Here is a 17,803-nt window from a genome sequence, read left to right on the forward strand (position 1 = left end):
AACTCAATGAGTTGGGCGCCAACTCACATGGCTCAGAAAGCGAATCTCTTCATTATGAATCCTAGAGGTTTCCTAAGATTTGACATTTGATTCGATAATCATGAATGTGATTGAATTCGACCAGAAGAGAGTCTTGTCTGGGGCGAAACCTCTTTCTAATAATATTAATATGAAATTATTCTGGTTGCCAACAACCGGAAGTGTCATAAAGGCGTCGATATGTACTCGGAAATAGAACTACTCATCCCGGAAACAATCATTTTAATTTTGTATCACTCAAACTCGCGCCTTTTATATAATCTATAACTAATATGATCTGACTAGAATAAGTACAAAAAACAATGTTATTCCTTTTTTATACCAAAGAAACGCTTAATTTCAAGATTTCTAAATTCACATTTAAGTGTTTTTGTCTAACTGCTCAATAAAAATACTATTCTCTCTAGAGAGACAATGCCCTTTATCCCATTGTACAGTAATGCCATAATTATAACCTTTCAGCCTCCGCGTTGGATTTTACCTCAAAGCCCTGCACAGATGCGCTTACACTGACGGAATAGTTGGTTTGGAGGTGTGCTGACGAGTGCCCGTTTGACTACCTACGGAGAAACAAAATTAAAATCAACTCTGTCAAGCATGACCAATAATAGGGTAAAATGTAATCCTACCCAAAAGCGAAGAAAATCCTGTGTACGGAGAAAAAACGTTTAAAGATCGAAATGATAAACTTTTCGTTCCCTGCGAATTTTCAGATATTTGTAATAATTTATTGCAACAATAACATGCAGATGTATAATTATGAAAACGATGGGTTCTGTGTTCCTATTCCAAACGCCAAGCAACAAACCCCTGAAATCATCCTCTACAGTGAATAGTTGTGAGTGTTATTGTAATGACTGCATTGGTTTGTGATATACCGTAATGCAATGTTTTATTGAAAGAAGGTAACTCGATTAATGCAATACACTAGTCTTCCTCAAGACCTTCAATAATAATACATACAACATTGCGGAGAGAAAGTGATTTGTTTAAGTCCCATAACACAATGGTCTTTATATCCACCCGTCCTTAAAATCATTAGGTTTTGCATTTCAGGTCGATGTTTCAATAGAATAATTTGCATTTCGATGCCACTTAGAGAGTCCAATTTCTATTTCATAACAGAGACTCTCCATCTGTTCTCCGTGCTAGTATCACGAAAATAAAATTAAACACCCTGAAATAATCAAATTTTTATTTTTTGGAAAAACTCATTTTCATTTTATGATTTATTGATATATAGTAACTTTATTATACATAGCTGTAACTTCAGTACAGAGTACAGTTTAAGATACTGTAATGGTATTTATCACGGTTGTGGTCTAAACAAACCCGCGTAATAAATAGCTTAATTCGATAGTTAAATACGCTTTCTGTTTAAAAGAAATGACTATTTTGAATTCTTAGAGAAATAATTTAACTTCCATCTTATTTAGAACTGCGGTCATACCAGAACCTAGTCATCGTATGACATTTTGAATTGCTGGTGTGTGCATATGAAAACATGTAAGCTAATATAGTGATGTGTATATTGTGTTGCTGTATTTTCATGCACATTCTTGACATATATGTCATATATGTAAACATTCTTACATATATGTTTACCCTTTCTTGTCTTTCCTTTCATCAAATGAAGCAGAGAGAAGATGCTGATCGAAAGGTTTTTCACTTCATATTTAAGCGCTGCCTAGTCATATCTTTATTAGTTCATTTTTGGGGGAAGGTGCACGACAGTCTCAATGATTTAGTACCATTTGAATATGACAATATATTGCCTGAATTACGATAATACAATGTAGTGGTTAAACCGTTCTTAAGATGTGTTTTCCGTTAACATCAGGATCAATTTTATAGGAAATGCAATACTTATATGATCTCTTATGAAGGAAATCACACTTATCAGAGAAAACTGAAGAAATGAACTATCGACATTCATCATCCTAAAAACGCTTTCAATTCTGGTCAGGATTTCGACATCCGCGACAAGTATGTACGCTCAATATAGACGGGTTTTGTTTTAATGACCCGTGTAATACACAGCTGTGATATACAAATCTTTATATATAACATACACAAGTCGAAATACTAAAACAGATATAATTCTTATGATCGCCATGTTAAAGTCAATATGAAGTACAGTATATATTAAATTGACTTAAGAATACAAATGTAAATATTTTTCTTTAAATCTCTACTGCTGAAGCAATTGGTACTACATGAGTAATAATTATTTTGATTTAACGGGTCGCACGAGATTTAAGCATCAAACAAATGACAACTTTTATTTTAATAGATCATGTTATGTGATCAACATAGAATTAAAAGAAGCAACTGCAGGTGCCTTGCTTCAGATTGATAGACATGACTTAAGTTGATCTTCAGATACAGAGATATTTTATATGAATTATACATGAGCAACAAGTACGAGTATGCAATGTACATTTCGCAAAGCTGGAAAAAAAACAGCTTTGAAAATGATAATGGCTATAAATTATATAACACTTTTGTATGAAAACAAATCATCAAGTGCGTGCTTTAAAGATATAAAGAGGTCATTTACATTGTGCGTACAGGAAAAGGAGTTAATTCAGGGAAAATGATAGTACAATGACAACCAATACACATTCTGAACTTTCGAATTCGTATGACTTGTGTGAGTGATATAAATATGTTTGGTATTTTTATGGATTTTCTAAAAATCACCATTGCAAAAGCTAACAAACGAAACTGAAACACATTCATTACAATGAAAATATTCGGAAGGAAGCGTATTGTTGGTTATTATAGAATAATAATTACTAGTATTAGATGTGTGCAACATTAGTACACTCGTGAGAAAAACAGCTATATGTAAACACTATATAGCGTAACATGATTCAGAAAGAACTTTACAGACAGTTCTTTTCTCTTTCATTTGTATTTTACAGACGACAAAATATTTCACATTCCAGCGTTATTGAACAGACACTGCAACAAGTTGACGACAACTTCAAAAGGTCCCTTATCTGTCCGCTGGTCGTCTGCATCCTGGCAACTCGATTCAAATCGGGAGATTGAATTTCATCTCGCAATAAAACCCATTTCTTCGTTATTTGTATCGGCATATATGGTCATTTCGCTCTTCTTTATGTTGAATACACAATGGAACTTGCAAAATAGTACAAGGGACATCACAATAAGACTCGATAAAGCATTTGGAATTAAATAAATGGCTTAGGTAAAACGGTTTCATGAATAGAATTATCGCTAAATGATGAAATATACATACAGGGAATTTTAATAAGACTGTCAGTATAAGGCTCGTTTGCTGGGGAGATGAAATTAACGTGAAGAAATATATAGCAGGAAATGATCAATTTAACCGGGGTATTTAACATAAAGAAGATACCAAAATGTCAATTGTCAAAGGGGCCCCTCCTAAAAAGTCAGGGTCTGAAAACCTGTATTTGTCTTGCACATTGGTATGCACACTCTGAATAACATAAATAATCTAAGATTGAAATAAGATTTTTCCTGCAGACAGTTGTGATTTGTCGGTATTCGGTATAATCAAACACTCCATAAAGTGAAATACTCTATCCTTGGTGATCTGATTCCGAGCTCTTTTGTTGTCCTTTCAGAATGGTAAAGCTTAAATTGAGAGTGTGAAGTAACATATCATCTCTTCTTATTGCCTTCTCCTAAAACACGTAGTTAGGTCTCAAGATGGGATGGAACAGGTGACTGTGGGCCTTGTAACGTAACAGACTGACTATATATGTTTATGAAAATGATTTGCGCCCCTCACATATCTTCGTTCCCTCATAGAGTTGGCCTCCCATCCGTACCTGCAATTAATCTAAGCATACATTTAATAGTTGATTAGTAAAAAATATTTTCCCACTCGCATCTAACGTCAATGCGACAGACAATCACATATTACGGGGTGTTTTGTTTTCTCTTCCAACGAATATGAGTAAAAAAGAACGTAAAAATCACTTTTGATATTTTTGTCATATACTATTCAATTTACCTAAGGCAATACAATAACTGTCAGTTTATTGACAATCACAATCCATTTAAAACCTATATTTTATATTTCACATTTGATATGTTTCTATATAATGCACAGCTTAATAATCTTCCAAGTTACGAAGATGATCCAAAGCAAACCCATTTACCTTAAAAATGTATTGGATAGGTGTAATCTAAGTCATCATAAACCAGATAGAGGAAATGGCAAAGAAATGACATCATTTCAATGATTCATTCTTTAAAACAGTTTCTCCTATAGCGTGAAAGTTTTATAATAAGAAAATACAACATAAAAATAACGGGGCAATGATAAGGGTGCGTGTTGTAGGATCACAGATACCGAGTTCCCGGCTTTTTATTGTTTTGCTTGAGCGACAGAAGTGATAGACGCTGCATTTCTGAGGCAGAAAGGTGAACGTGGTGCTCTTAGAATTTGACACTTATGTTCTTCAACCCGTCATGAGGATACTCGACCTTTAACCCTGGAGATTGTCGAATCGCATTAATTGGATTAAAATGAAAGAAAGATAAGACACATATGATTTTTTAACTATAAAAGCATAGTCTCAGTTTCCATACTGTATCGGACAAATAAATAAATTCTAATATACTTCCTGTGATCTTGGGCAGGGGAACACTTGGGTGGCAAGATGCTGTATCACCTAGTTATTCAGTGGGGTTTTTTTTCTATCGGTTTCTTTTATAGTTTTGATATGGAAAAAGTTGTTAATTGGCCTTTGGAATGACTGGTCATTAAAGTTATCAGAAATAGGAATCGTATGTGTTGGTATTTCATAAACTATCTTGTTTTCCGGGCCATAATTCACACACACGTGTTTTGTTAAAATGTCGTAAGCAAGATAAAGGGATAAGAAATTAATGATGTGGTGTTATTGTTATTTTTTAAAGAAAAAAAAAGACAGGTTATAATACATATTTCATGATTATGTGTAACACTGGAAATTTATTTTTTTTTAATTTTAGGAGTATTTAAATTTTAATATACCTATTCAGAGTGAAATTCTGTATTCTTATTGAACAGTTTAGTCTTACATTTATATTCGATTAATTGCCAAATTGAATCTAATTGAAAATAGATCGTAACTGAGTGGATCAAATGATATCTGAAAAAAGTATCTCTCGTTAAGGCAGTTCCATCCTCATGTGACTTATCAATATTTAATGGTTCAAAATAGAAAAACTAAATTAATTTCCACTTAATATAGTTTAATTTAATCAATAACCAAAGAAAATATGTATGTTGCCATCCTTTTAAAGATGTCAGACATAGATGAACAGAAGTATATATAATCGCACATTTTCATAAAACATAATAAAAATACAAAAAGGAGTTAAAATGACAAAATGTTAATGTCAACAGTTTCAAAAACTGTTGCTTTATAAATATAGATAAATTGTGAGTATCGGGGAAATCGTTGTATGGAAGACATAAACAGAGAAAATACCAGCGGAACAGTCATTGCCCTTATATTTTCATACTTAGCTATCGTACAAAATATTGTACTGTAAGGAAGAAGAAGAATTGTGGCTGGAACGGGAATCGAACCCGGACCCCTGCTTTACTAGACAGTTGCTCCCCTATTTTTATTGCTAATCTTCATACAATATCTACATATACTTCAAGATGGTGACGATAGACAGGTGTTCTAACCACTGAGCTACCATGTGCGATATAGCCCCAACTATTACATTTTCTTTGCCCTCGAAAATACAAAACCCAAATTATTCCCGCCTTTGGCTGGACAACATGCACGTCCTGAGGTGGTTAATGTCACAAAATGTAATATAGGAAAAGAGGAATTTTTGGGCTGGACCGAGAATCAAACTTGGGACCACTGCGTTACTAGTCAGGTGCTCTAACCGCTGAGCTATCCAGACAGATAACCACGGTCTATATAATCCTGACTATTCCCCCCCCCCCCTATACACACACTTTCTTAACGCCTTCGAAGACACCATAGACGTCATTTACGTCTATGAAGACACACAATCCAGATTCTTTTGTCTCTAACAGGACGATCAGTGATGGTCAACGGCACCAAATGTAATATAGGAAAGGAGAAAATCTACGGTTGGACCGGGAATCGAACACAGGACCTCTAACATTACTATAGTCAGGTGCCTTAAAAACCGAGCTACCCGTACCCAGGCCAATATTCACGGTCCATACAGCCCTAACTACTGCATTATAAACAGTTTATCTTTTTTACCCAGGGAATAAAATTCTATATGCATATAAATATATATATACTACTCAAAATTTGATAAGGATCATAGATATTTTTCTGTTTTAAAAATGAATAACTGCATAACTGGCAATATTGTGTCCAAGTGAAATCAAAAACCTCTTCAACAAACTTGCACTTGCATTTCATGCCATGGGAAATGCGTTTCTCATCACAGTTTATGCTTTTGCTACCATTGCACGATTTTCACTCAGGCATCGGTGTCTGATTCTTTCTAAAATTTCAAACTCACTTGAGTGTTTACACTACGTTTATCAACACAATGCCCCCTCAACGTGTAAGGCGTCGTCTGACGACAGAACAACTGGGCAGATGTATTGGAATGCTCGACGCTGGCTATTCACAACGTGACGTTGCAAATGCACTAAACGTCAGCCAGAGCGTTGTAAACAGGGCCTGGAACCGACAGCAAACTTTTGGTACAGCAGCACACCGACATGGGGGTGGTCGTCAGAGGTCGACAACCCAACACCAAGACCATTTTGTGGCTCTTCAGGCACGACGCCATCCCTTCTGGACAGCAACCAGTCTACGTAACCACCTCCTGAACGCCTCGGGGGTGAATGTGTCCACTCAGACGATACGGAATCGGCTTCACAATGCAGGTCTCAACTCGAAAAGGGCATGTGTTCGAGTCCCTCTGACTGTTCGACACCGGCGGGAGCGATTGGACTGGGCTGAAGATCATGTCACTTAGACACAGAACGATTGGGTTCAAGATCTGTTCACCAATGAGTCCAGGTATTGTTTGGACTTTACAGACAGGAGGCACCGAGTGTGGCGACGACAACGTGAACGTTTCCATGATGCAAACATCAGTGAACATGACCGTTATGGTGGTGGTTCCATCATGGTCTGGGGTGGAATCAGCAGGGATGGAAGAACATATCTTCATGTCCTGGAGAGAGGAACAATGACGGGGGTGCGGTACCGGGATGAGATCCTCGATGTTTACGTCAGACCCTACGCTGGTGCTGTTGGCCCTGAGTTCATCCTGATGGATGATAACGCCCGTCCTCATCGCGCCAGGGTGGTGGAGCAGTACCTTCAGCGGGAGACAATTGTCCGTTTGGACTGGCCAGCGCGCTCGCCGGACTTGAACCCGATTGAGCATGTATGAAACATGCTGCAGGTTGCCCTTTCACGCCGTAGAGCACAACTCACGACTTTGGCAGAGCTCGGAAACGCCCTCGTGGAAGAGTGGAACAACCTTCCCATTGGAAACATCCGGGTGCTTATTGACAGCATGGCTCGACGTTGTCAAGCCGTCATTGATGCAAGGGGAGGCTATACCCGGTATTGACACTTCATCGACTAAGTGTAATGATGGACTATCCCCAAAAACTGTGTAATTCTTTCTCTGGTTTGCTGTTAACTTTTTGTAATGAAATGCCTTTTGGTGTTGTTATCAGATTTCAAGCATTCCGTATTGATAAAAGTCCATGCCGTTCATGAATTTTCATTCATAACCTGAGTAAACACGTTTCTGAGTCAAATTTATGTCTTTTGTTATGTTAGTGGTAAATTACACACATATAACCTAGTGATCCTTGTCAAATTATTCCAACATGCAAAACGAGTTTTGCAAAAATGAGGGTGGACCTATCTTAAGAAAGATAACTCCAATGGAAAACGTGTTCAAATTCACGTTGGGGAAAAAATCATTTGAAAAAAAAGTTTTCGAACGCTTGAAAGGCAGAACTCTGACTTCTTCATTGGCATAATTTACTTCATCAAAATCAGTACGCGTGTTTACATACAAGAAAACATCTGGTACGTACACTGGCCACTTATAATATTTCACAACCAACAAGATAATCATAAAATCGGCCGCTGAAATTTTAAATATTCTAAGCGAATTTTTAAAAAATACACAAATTGTTGTATGAAATATGTCATTCGAAATTGGAAACAAAATCAAGAAAATCAATTGGAATACTCACATTTAAAAACAAAGCATTACATGTAAGTTATCATTTATGCTTTCTTTTATATAAATTAACTATTTTTTATTCATATAGTACACTTATTTTCATTTATATAATTATTCTAACCGTCTTGTTTTCGATATAAAGCTTTTAGAACAACTGGATACTGCATAGAATAGAATAGAATTTATTTCCAATTTTGGACCCATATAAGGATATTCATGTACATGTGTATTATACTGTATTTACTAATCTTTTATACTGCATGATATTGATTACAATTTAATATGTATTCACATAACATTATCATTATCCGCTGTCTTTGAAATTGGCACTGTCCTAAGGTGCGTGAAGCAGTTTGGTTATTTATTACTGTATATATCATTATGCTGATTTAAATTTTGTCTGAAATCAGTATTACATATGTAATGTTAAATGTGTGCAGTGCAGAAATATAAACTCTGACAGTAGTAGTACATCTGAATGATTGTTATTTATTTGCACTGTTATAATTAATTGTCCGTTTAACTGTACGTGCCCCTCCCCTCCGATGGCTTTTGATTGTTGAATAAACATATTTTAGATCTTGTATTCATTTATTTTTGTTTGTTTGTTAGTAGTGTACATGTTGCTTTAAATCGTGGAAGTGGATATTTCACTACTGTAATAATGTTGTCCTACAGCACGGTTTCTTGCTCCCTTTTGTATCATAACTAACAAGACAAAGCATTTTGTTATACGTTTCCATATCAGCTGAATCTGTTATCAACAAATAACACCCCCTTAGGCTAGTCATGATCAAATTTGAGTATGTCCATTGTATATATGAACATTATATTTGTGTACTGGAACTCAGTCCTGTATTATATTTGTGATTTTAATCATATATATGTCGAGTGCGTGTTATTATCATAATAACCGTCTGTGGCATACGGGAGGTAACTCTAAAGTACAAGCAAAACAAAAATATTGACCCCCCACCCCCACCCCCACCCCCACACACACAGATTAATCCAAAGGTATTCTGGTATTATTTTACACATACACATGTATATATAATTAATATATAATAGATAAGGAATAATAATTAAAAAAAAACCCGTACAAACGTTGTTCTTATACGAACATGATCCGACATGTGCCTACGTCACAAAGGCAGTTCACGAGTCGTCTGTCGGTATTTGTACATAAAACCTGCACACTCGACACTAATAGATCTAACATGCCTGAAAACTTTGGAGTGAAATGAGATTACATTCCAACCATAGCAGGTGAATGAACTTGGCTATTCGGTCACGAAAGGTGGATTGTAGAGGACTTGACACGAACAGCAAGATAATCTGTCAGCTGTTACTGTTAGATTGTACGACGCCTCGATCTGCTCTGCGGGCTGCTACATGTAGCTGTTTTATGAAATGAAGTGTAAGTAAATTTATCTGAACATACTAGTAAGTGAAATATTAGTGCAGTGAAAACATGAGATTTTTTTATTCGGCAAGAAGAAGAGCTGGACACAGAAATGACTTCAGTAAACGCTCTGATAGCTCAGTAAAACGATGTAAACAAGGGGAATACCATGTTTGTGACGTCAGAGGCGAAACCGACATTATTGAAAAAATAAACACACACAAATATCGACGTCGTTTGAAGGGCATTTGTCGTGAGCACAGATTTCTCTATGTAAATTTGAGAATAAGCTTTGAGAAAAACTCAAATGATAAAGAATTGATCAGCAATATAATTGCGGAAATTTTCAAGTGCGAGGGGAATCTTCAATCTATTTTTAGCGTTCTTCTTCCTGGTCATGTGATTCGAAACATGTGTCACACCAACAACAACATGCACATGCTATATCCAGGTTTAAAGGCAAAATTTAGAAGGAAGGGAATTGTTGAAGCATTTGAATTCTATCTGCGGAATATTTGTCAGTCATCAGAGTTAGGAATCCAGCCATCTTCAGATGGATTTATTCTAAACCGGGAATTTGATGTCGGTCAATCCTTCACACCCCTGCTTGCAGCAACAATGAGGCGAGACCCAGAGCTAGTCCTCCTCCTCCTGCGATACGGAGCAGATCCTTTGCATTGTGCACAAGGTTCCGATATTGCGTCTTGTTGTGACCCAATAGAGAATTTGATCGAAGGTCTCAACAGTATAACCATGTTTAAAAATTCTGAATTTTCCCAGGAGACCAAAGAGGCCCTCTCTGACGAGGAAAATCGAGGAATGCTATGTTTGGAGTATTTCTATCGATCGACTTCCCATATTTATATGGCTGAGAGTCGGGAATTCCGGCCCCAGGAACACGACGAAGATAAAGAGAGTCTGGACCCAACAGCTAGCGGCAAAGTGTATTACCTTCATCCTACCCTGGCTAGCTGTATGGACATGACCCTGCTGTCCGGCCCCCGATCTCTGCAGCATCTCAGCAGGTGTGTTATCCGACGATCTCTTCAAGAACGATGTGCTTTCACCTCCATCCTACCCGATCTCATATTTTCGCTACCTTTACCGAAACATATCAAGAGTTATCTGGACTTGATGATGAGTGATTGATGTATTGGAAAATTATATGTATACTACCACCAACTCATTTTTTTTTTATTGTTGTGAAATAATGAATGCATGAAGGGTATATTTTTAACATAATATTCAATCTTGACAAGTGGTGACCACATGTTTTGATTTGTTGACGAATATTTTACCTAGTAAATTATATTTTTAACATTTAATTTTTTTGACTGGGATGTATGTGGTGTAACAAACTCTTATTTATTGTTATTTATTGTGATTACTGTAGTAATTTATATTTTTATACTTAAACATTAATTTATTCTTCGTCGTTTGAATTTTAATGAACATGACTTGTTCTTACTTCTTACTAGTGCTATGTACTGAGTTCGGTAACTTAAGACAAATATGTACATGATACAAATGTAAAAGCAGAGATGTACCGGTTTGTGTCTATATTGACTTTAGGAATTATTCTTGAATACCAGTTTTATCTAAGACTTTATGACTTACGTAAAAAAACAAAACCTTTTAATACCGTAACTACATGTATATTGAAATTATTTTTTCTTACTGTTTCACCAAATACACTATTGTTATTTTTTGTTTAGGAACTCCTCAGATAATTGAAAATTGGAAAAGCGAGTGACCGGCTTTAAACAATTCTAGTTTAACTCATTCCACAGTGAATACATGTCAATGATTGTTCAGACCTCAGGGTACCTATAGAATATTATGGCAGCTCCTGTGCTAGTATTCCGTAAACAGCCAATCAACATAGTATACTGTTATCTAATTCCAAATCCTGTGTACCAAATAGCCACGTCACTTGCAATGTGTTGTCGTAATCAATAAATGAAATTGAGAATATATACAATAAATTCAAAGTAAAAAAATTAACAGCTGTTTATTTCAAGACCAAGTATTTTGACAGAGAATTCAAGTGTAACGGACCAGACCGGGACTCGAATCCGGGCCCCTTAAATCTCCAGTCAGGTGCTCTATCAACTGAGCTATCTGGCCACCAGGGATCGAACCCGACCGACCCACTACATTCCTCCCGCCTTAAATGTCTTCACACTTGGAAGACACCAACCCAGGATCTTTATCCCCTGGCTGGCATTTTCACCTGTCAGATTCAGGGGATGGTCTACGGCACCAAATGTAAGAGGAAGGGTGAAAATACAACGGACCAGACCGGGATTCGAACCCCGCCCCCTGAATCTCTAGTCAGGTGCTCTACCAACTGAGCTAACAGGCCACCGGCGATTGAATCCGGCTGACCGCTACACAAGTGTCGTAGAAAACACTTTTTTCTTCAAATTCTTCTTCATAACGCAATTTGTGCTTTCATCAAACTTTTTGTTTGAGTGAGTGAATTGACTATCACAGTTTTCTTGGAATCGATGTCTGTTGAATCCAACATGTCGTTACTGATGATGATGATTTATTCTCGTAAACCAATGTACAAAATATATAGAGAAATACAAATACTACAGTATACAATACACAAAGTCAGTACCCAGAGTAGAACAAAAGGTATAGAGAAATACAAATACTACAGTATACAATACACAAAGTCAGTACCCAGAGTAGAACAAAAGATATAGAGAAATAAAAATACTACAGTATACAGTACACAATGTCAGTATCCAGAGTAGAACAAAAGAGAAAAGGAAGAAAGAAAAAACAAAACACATACATATATACACGTACACTTATGCATATACCGTACATAAAGAACATGTACATGATGCAATGTACATTTTTTGGAGGACTAGCGCATGAAAGTTAAGTAGTCAAAGTGTTAATATAAGTGATAAATTTACATAATTTTTTCAAAGTGACAGTGATTCATTTTGAAAATGGTTATCATGAGTCCAGCGGACTCCCCGTGATTACAACAATGAAATTCCATGCTAAAATCAATGAGTCCAAATCACAGGTGCTTGTGGACAGGACTTCCGGTACCCCCCTTCTTGTATTTTTAAATGTTCAATTCCTTGGGTATTTCGGACGTATTTTTGATAAAATATGTAACTTCAGAGTTTTTATATTTCAATGGAATACACAAATCTCGCATAGAAACCGTTTTTAAAAATGATCGGTGATATGACATTTTTAAAAAACGGTTTCTATGCGAGATTTGTGTATTCCATTGAAATATATAAACTCTGAAGTTACATATTTTATCAAAAATACGTCCGAAATACCCAAGGAATTGAACATTTAAAAATACAAGAAGGGGGGTACCGGAAGTCCTGTCCACAAGCACCTGTGGTCCAAATTTCATTATTTCAAACAAACAGCCTGACAATCACAGGTATAAACAAACCACGTTAAGGAAGAAGCTTATACTGTTGTCACCCCCTTCTAGAGAATAAATATTTCGCTTTTTATTACAAGCCATCGGATAATTCATTTGCAGAAAATTCTTATTCGTAGTTCATATTGCCAAATGATTTTCAGATGTTTAAAGTAATTTAAGTTGAATGATGGAAGTTCTTATTCCTAGCTACTTTGTTCATGCCATTTAGTTTTTCTGTTCTGTGCAAATACTGCAATAAATAAATTTTTCTCCGTTTTCTTCATTTTTCTCAAATCTTAGCCAAGAATAAAGTGTAAGCCATTTTTGATGACATTGTTTTCACCTTTCGAATTTTCACAACCTCTACTTCGTTTTCAGGACCGACGTTTGATTTCGGGACTCCACGTTTGTTTTGTTTTTTTACCCGTAGTTACTGGCAATACTATCATTCACACCACTTTGCAAAAAATGTTGTCAACTTTCCCTAATTAGGAAGTTTTAAAACATAAAAAAAAAAAATCGGCGGAATCGGATTAAATGCGAGGAAATTCTAGTTGTCACTTTTGTTTACCTGCCGTAATGCGATATATATATATATATATATATATATATATATATATATATATATATACATCATTTGGTTTCATTGGTTAATGCAATGCGAGTTCACCAATGAAAGATCATAAAATTTTCTTAATTCGGAATATTTCAGGTGTGTAGTACGTTCTGGGGCTTAGATTTCATACCGGGGAGGGGGGGGGGGGGGTGAAAACATGTTCATATAATTTCGAATGTTCATATGCGTTCGCTGGGATGCACAGTTATTGAAATCATGCGTCCTGAGCAAATTCAATGCGTAATTTACGAAGGTCGCACGCCAAAATGAATCACTGTAAGTGATAATATTTTTAGATCACCTAAGTAAACTCAGGTGACCTATTGCAATTGGTTTTCGACGTGCGTCGTCCGTTAACAACTTCTTTCCAGAAACTACTGGGCCAATCTTGACCAAATTTGGTATGTACAGTAGGTGATGGAGACCGACAATTGTAAATTTCATGACCCCCCACCCCAAGGGGCTTTAATTTTGGGGGGAAACTGTAAAATTGATGTATTTCTTATAAAATCTTCTTTACTCCTGGGCATCTAGCAGGGAAAGCGAGTATATAGTTATGATGAGCAAGGAAGTTTCTACTAAAAATGTCAATTTCACGATCCCCGGGGTAGGGGTTCTGACACCAGGGTGGGGCCAAACTTACTATATAGTGTTTATGTGTTACATATACATAAACACTTAAATAACATCTCCTTTAGTGTTATTGATACTAAACTGAATAGATATTTAGAAAGAGCAGTTAGTCATTTGCTAAAATTGTAAATTTGATTATCCCAGGGGTAGGGGTTGTGGTATCAGGGTGGGGCCTAAATGGTCAGTTATTAAATGTGTGAACAATAGACATTTTTAACTTCTTCTTGATAACTATTATTCCAATTCTTTTCAAATTTGGTATGAAGCATCTTTGGAACAAGGGGGACATCAATTGTAAATTTCAGGACTCCTGCACCCCTGGGTCCTAGGGGCGGGGCAAAAACTGCCCAACATTGACCAATTTTCAAAAATCTTCTCAAGAACCGCACACTTGTAAGAAAAACTAAATGCAGTGATGTAGAGCAGGAAGGCCTCTACCAAAATTTTAAATTTCATGATCCCTTATGTAGGGATTCTGACTCGAGGGCGGAGCCAAACTTACTACATAGTGTTTATGTGTAAAACACTTAAATAGCATCTTCTTTAGTGTTATTGATACTAAATTGAAACTACTGTAAATGGATATTTAGAAAGAGCAGGTAGTCCTTTATCAAAATTGTAAATTTGATAATCCCAGGTGTAGGGATTTGGTATTAGGGTGGGGCCAAACTTAGTATATAGTATTTATGTGTAAAGTTTGCTGATACTGTATAAAATCTAAATGCATACTTAAGAATAGCAGAAAAGGATGTACAAAAATGCTGTATTTCACAACCCAGGGGTTTGACTCTAGGATGGGTCCAAATTAGTCATATCTTTTGTTTTAATGTTAATCCACCTACCATGTTATATTATGTAAAGCCTTTCATCAGTGTATGCACTTTTAAGGGCATTGAAATTTTAAGAACACTTCTTCTGTATACTGTTGCAGAACATTAGAATACAGCTTAGATATTCAGAACAGGATATTTTTTCTAGATTTCATAGCCCTTGGGAGTAGTGATACTTTTTCCCCAGTACTCAGGTGACCGATAAGGCCTCTTGTTGTATTTAATAATATTAACATTTGTTCTGTTTTCCAAATTAATAAAAACGATTTCTGTATAAACATAAGTGTGGAATGAAACTCATCTCCTAAGTCATTTTTGACACAAAAGATGCATTTTCTTTCAACATTTTGCCATCTACCAGTTTCTACCAGTTTCTATCACTAATTTATGGTTACAAGTTCTAAATCGACAAAAAGTTTTGTTTTTTTGGGGTATTTAATTTATCTAAATAATCATCTTCAAAGCCAAAGTTTTCTTTAAATATCATATAGTTTAATCCCTTTGAGTAATTTGAAATATCATATTTCCAGGTTTGCTGAAATTGGTCAAACAATCTAAGTTTCAAACTAATCGGATTCTGGGACATGAAAATATGGCTGTATCCTGATGAATCTAAAGTATGTTTTATACATAATAGCCATTTTGAATTGAATTGAAGGGGCATGGACACTATTTGAAATGAAAATTTTCAAATTTTATTTTTCCATTTTTATTGTTTACAGTGCTTAACAAAGTATTTGTAATGGTCAACCAAAATTTGAATATCAGTTGTTGAGTTACAAGTGAGATATATTAAAATCCCGCATTAGACATATGAAAACAAAAGTACGTACCATCTATCCTTCTGTGTTTAGTAAACCAGAAGTGATAAAAGAATTAGATAGGTTACATGAGGAATATGTTTTGGTTCCAGCTGACAAAACTAGTAACAACATTGTCTTTGTTTGTAAGGCTCATTATTACAACTGTATTTTAAACGAACTTGGCATTAATTCCACTTTTGGTAATCATACTTATACTCCAACTGCCCTTTCAAAAGACGAAATTCTTCAAAACCATGTTTCAGTTTTAGACACATTTAATTGACACTTCTGGCATATGTAGTCGCACAGTAAGTTTGAAGTTTCTCCTTCACAGCTGTTAACATTTTCGTGAGGAGCAGAGATAGGGGCTTGGTAGAGCACTTACTGGATCCAGCAATGTATCTTTGTTTGTAAGGGTTTTTATGTAGTTTAGGAATCCAGTATAGGTACGGTAACTCATATTCATTCGACCCATTGACTGGAATATTAAATGTGTCTAAAACTGAAACATGGTGTTGAAGAATTTCGTCTTTTGAAAGGGCAGTTGGAGTATAAGTATGATTACCAAAAGTGGAATTAATGCCAAGTTCGTTTAAAATACAGTTGTAATAATGAGCCTTACAAAGCCATATCCCCGACAACCATTTACGAGTTTAAGCCAAATAGCAACAAGTTTAGAATGGCTTATGTGTGTCTTTTTAATAGCAATGATTCATTATAATTAACAATCCCCCCCCCCCCCCTTATAATACTTTGATTTAGCCAACAACTTCAAAGGAACTGGTGCAGTTATGCTAAGAATATTTCTAATGCTTGTGACATGAAAATATACTGAATAATTCCGGGTTAGAATAGGTCCTCAGTACCCCTTGCTTATCGTAAGAGGCGACTAAATGGGGCGGTCTTTCGGATGAGACCGCAAAAACCGAGGTCCTGTGTCACAGCAGGTGTGGCACGATAAAGATCCTTCCCTGCTCAATGGCCATAAGTGACGAGCATAGGCCTATATTTAGTTTGCCAATACAACCAATCAATGGGTCAAATGCTGTCTGACATGTTTCATACCGATAGTTAGGCCGTTCCAAGAACAGTGATTTTGACTACAGATTACTCCGTTTACCTGATCAAGATTTAGGGATCATGGCGGGTGTGACCGGTCGACAGGGGATACTTACTCCTCCTAGGCATCTGATCCAACCTCTGGTATATCCAGGGTCTGTGTTTGCCCAACTCTCTCATTTCTATTCCTTATAGGAGTTATGGCATTGATTACTGTTCGTTATCTTCACCTTTATAGGAGTTATGACATTGATCACTGTTCGTTATCTTCACCTTTATAGGAGTTATGACATTGATTACTGTTCGTTATCTTCACCTGTCACATTCAGTAAGTGCATGTACTGCTGGGCTGGGAGAATTTCAAAAAACTTCACACCAAGTTCCGCCACAATGGAATGGACGGAGATATAACGTTGCTTGTCGATTGTTATGGCCTGCCAGCATGTACACAAAATCAGTGAGCATGTCATCACTGCAATAGCATAATAATGCTAAAAATATATGTTTGTTTCCTGTTACCCGAGTTACATGTACCTGGACTTAAAGATGATGAGTTGTTTCTGACCAAATTTCCGGACAAAAATTATTTCCGGATTGGAATGTGTTTCGACTCCGATCCGGGTTAGCTTATAAATCAAACAATAATATTAAATCTAAAAACTTACCTATCTACCTGAAATTTTTGCCTTGGTAACAGGAAACAAACATTTTATTTTTGGCCCAATAGCACGAAAACATCAGTATCATCACTTCGAACAACCATGTGATCATGAGTCGAAGTCAGGTCAATGACAT

Source organism: Ostrea edulis, chromosome 2 (genome assembly GCF_947568905.1).
Source record: "Ostrea edulis chromosome 2, xbOstEdul1.1, whole genome shotgun sequence".
NCBI classification, from domain to species: domain Eukaryota; kingdom Metazoa; phylum Mollusca; class Bivalvia; order Ostreida; family Ostreidae; genus Ostrea; species Ostrea edulis.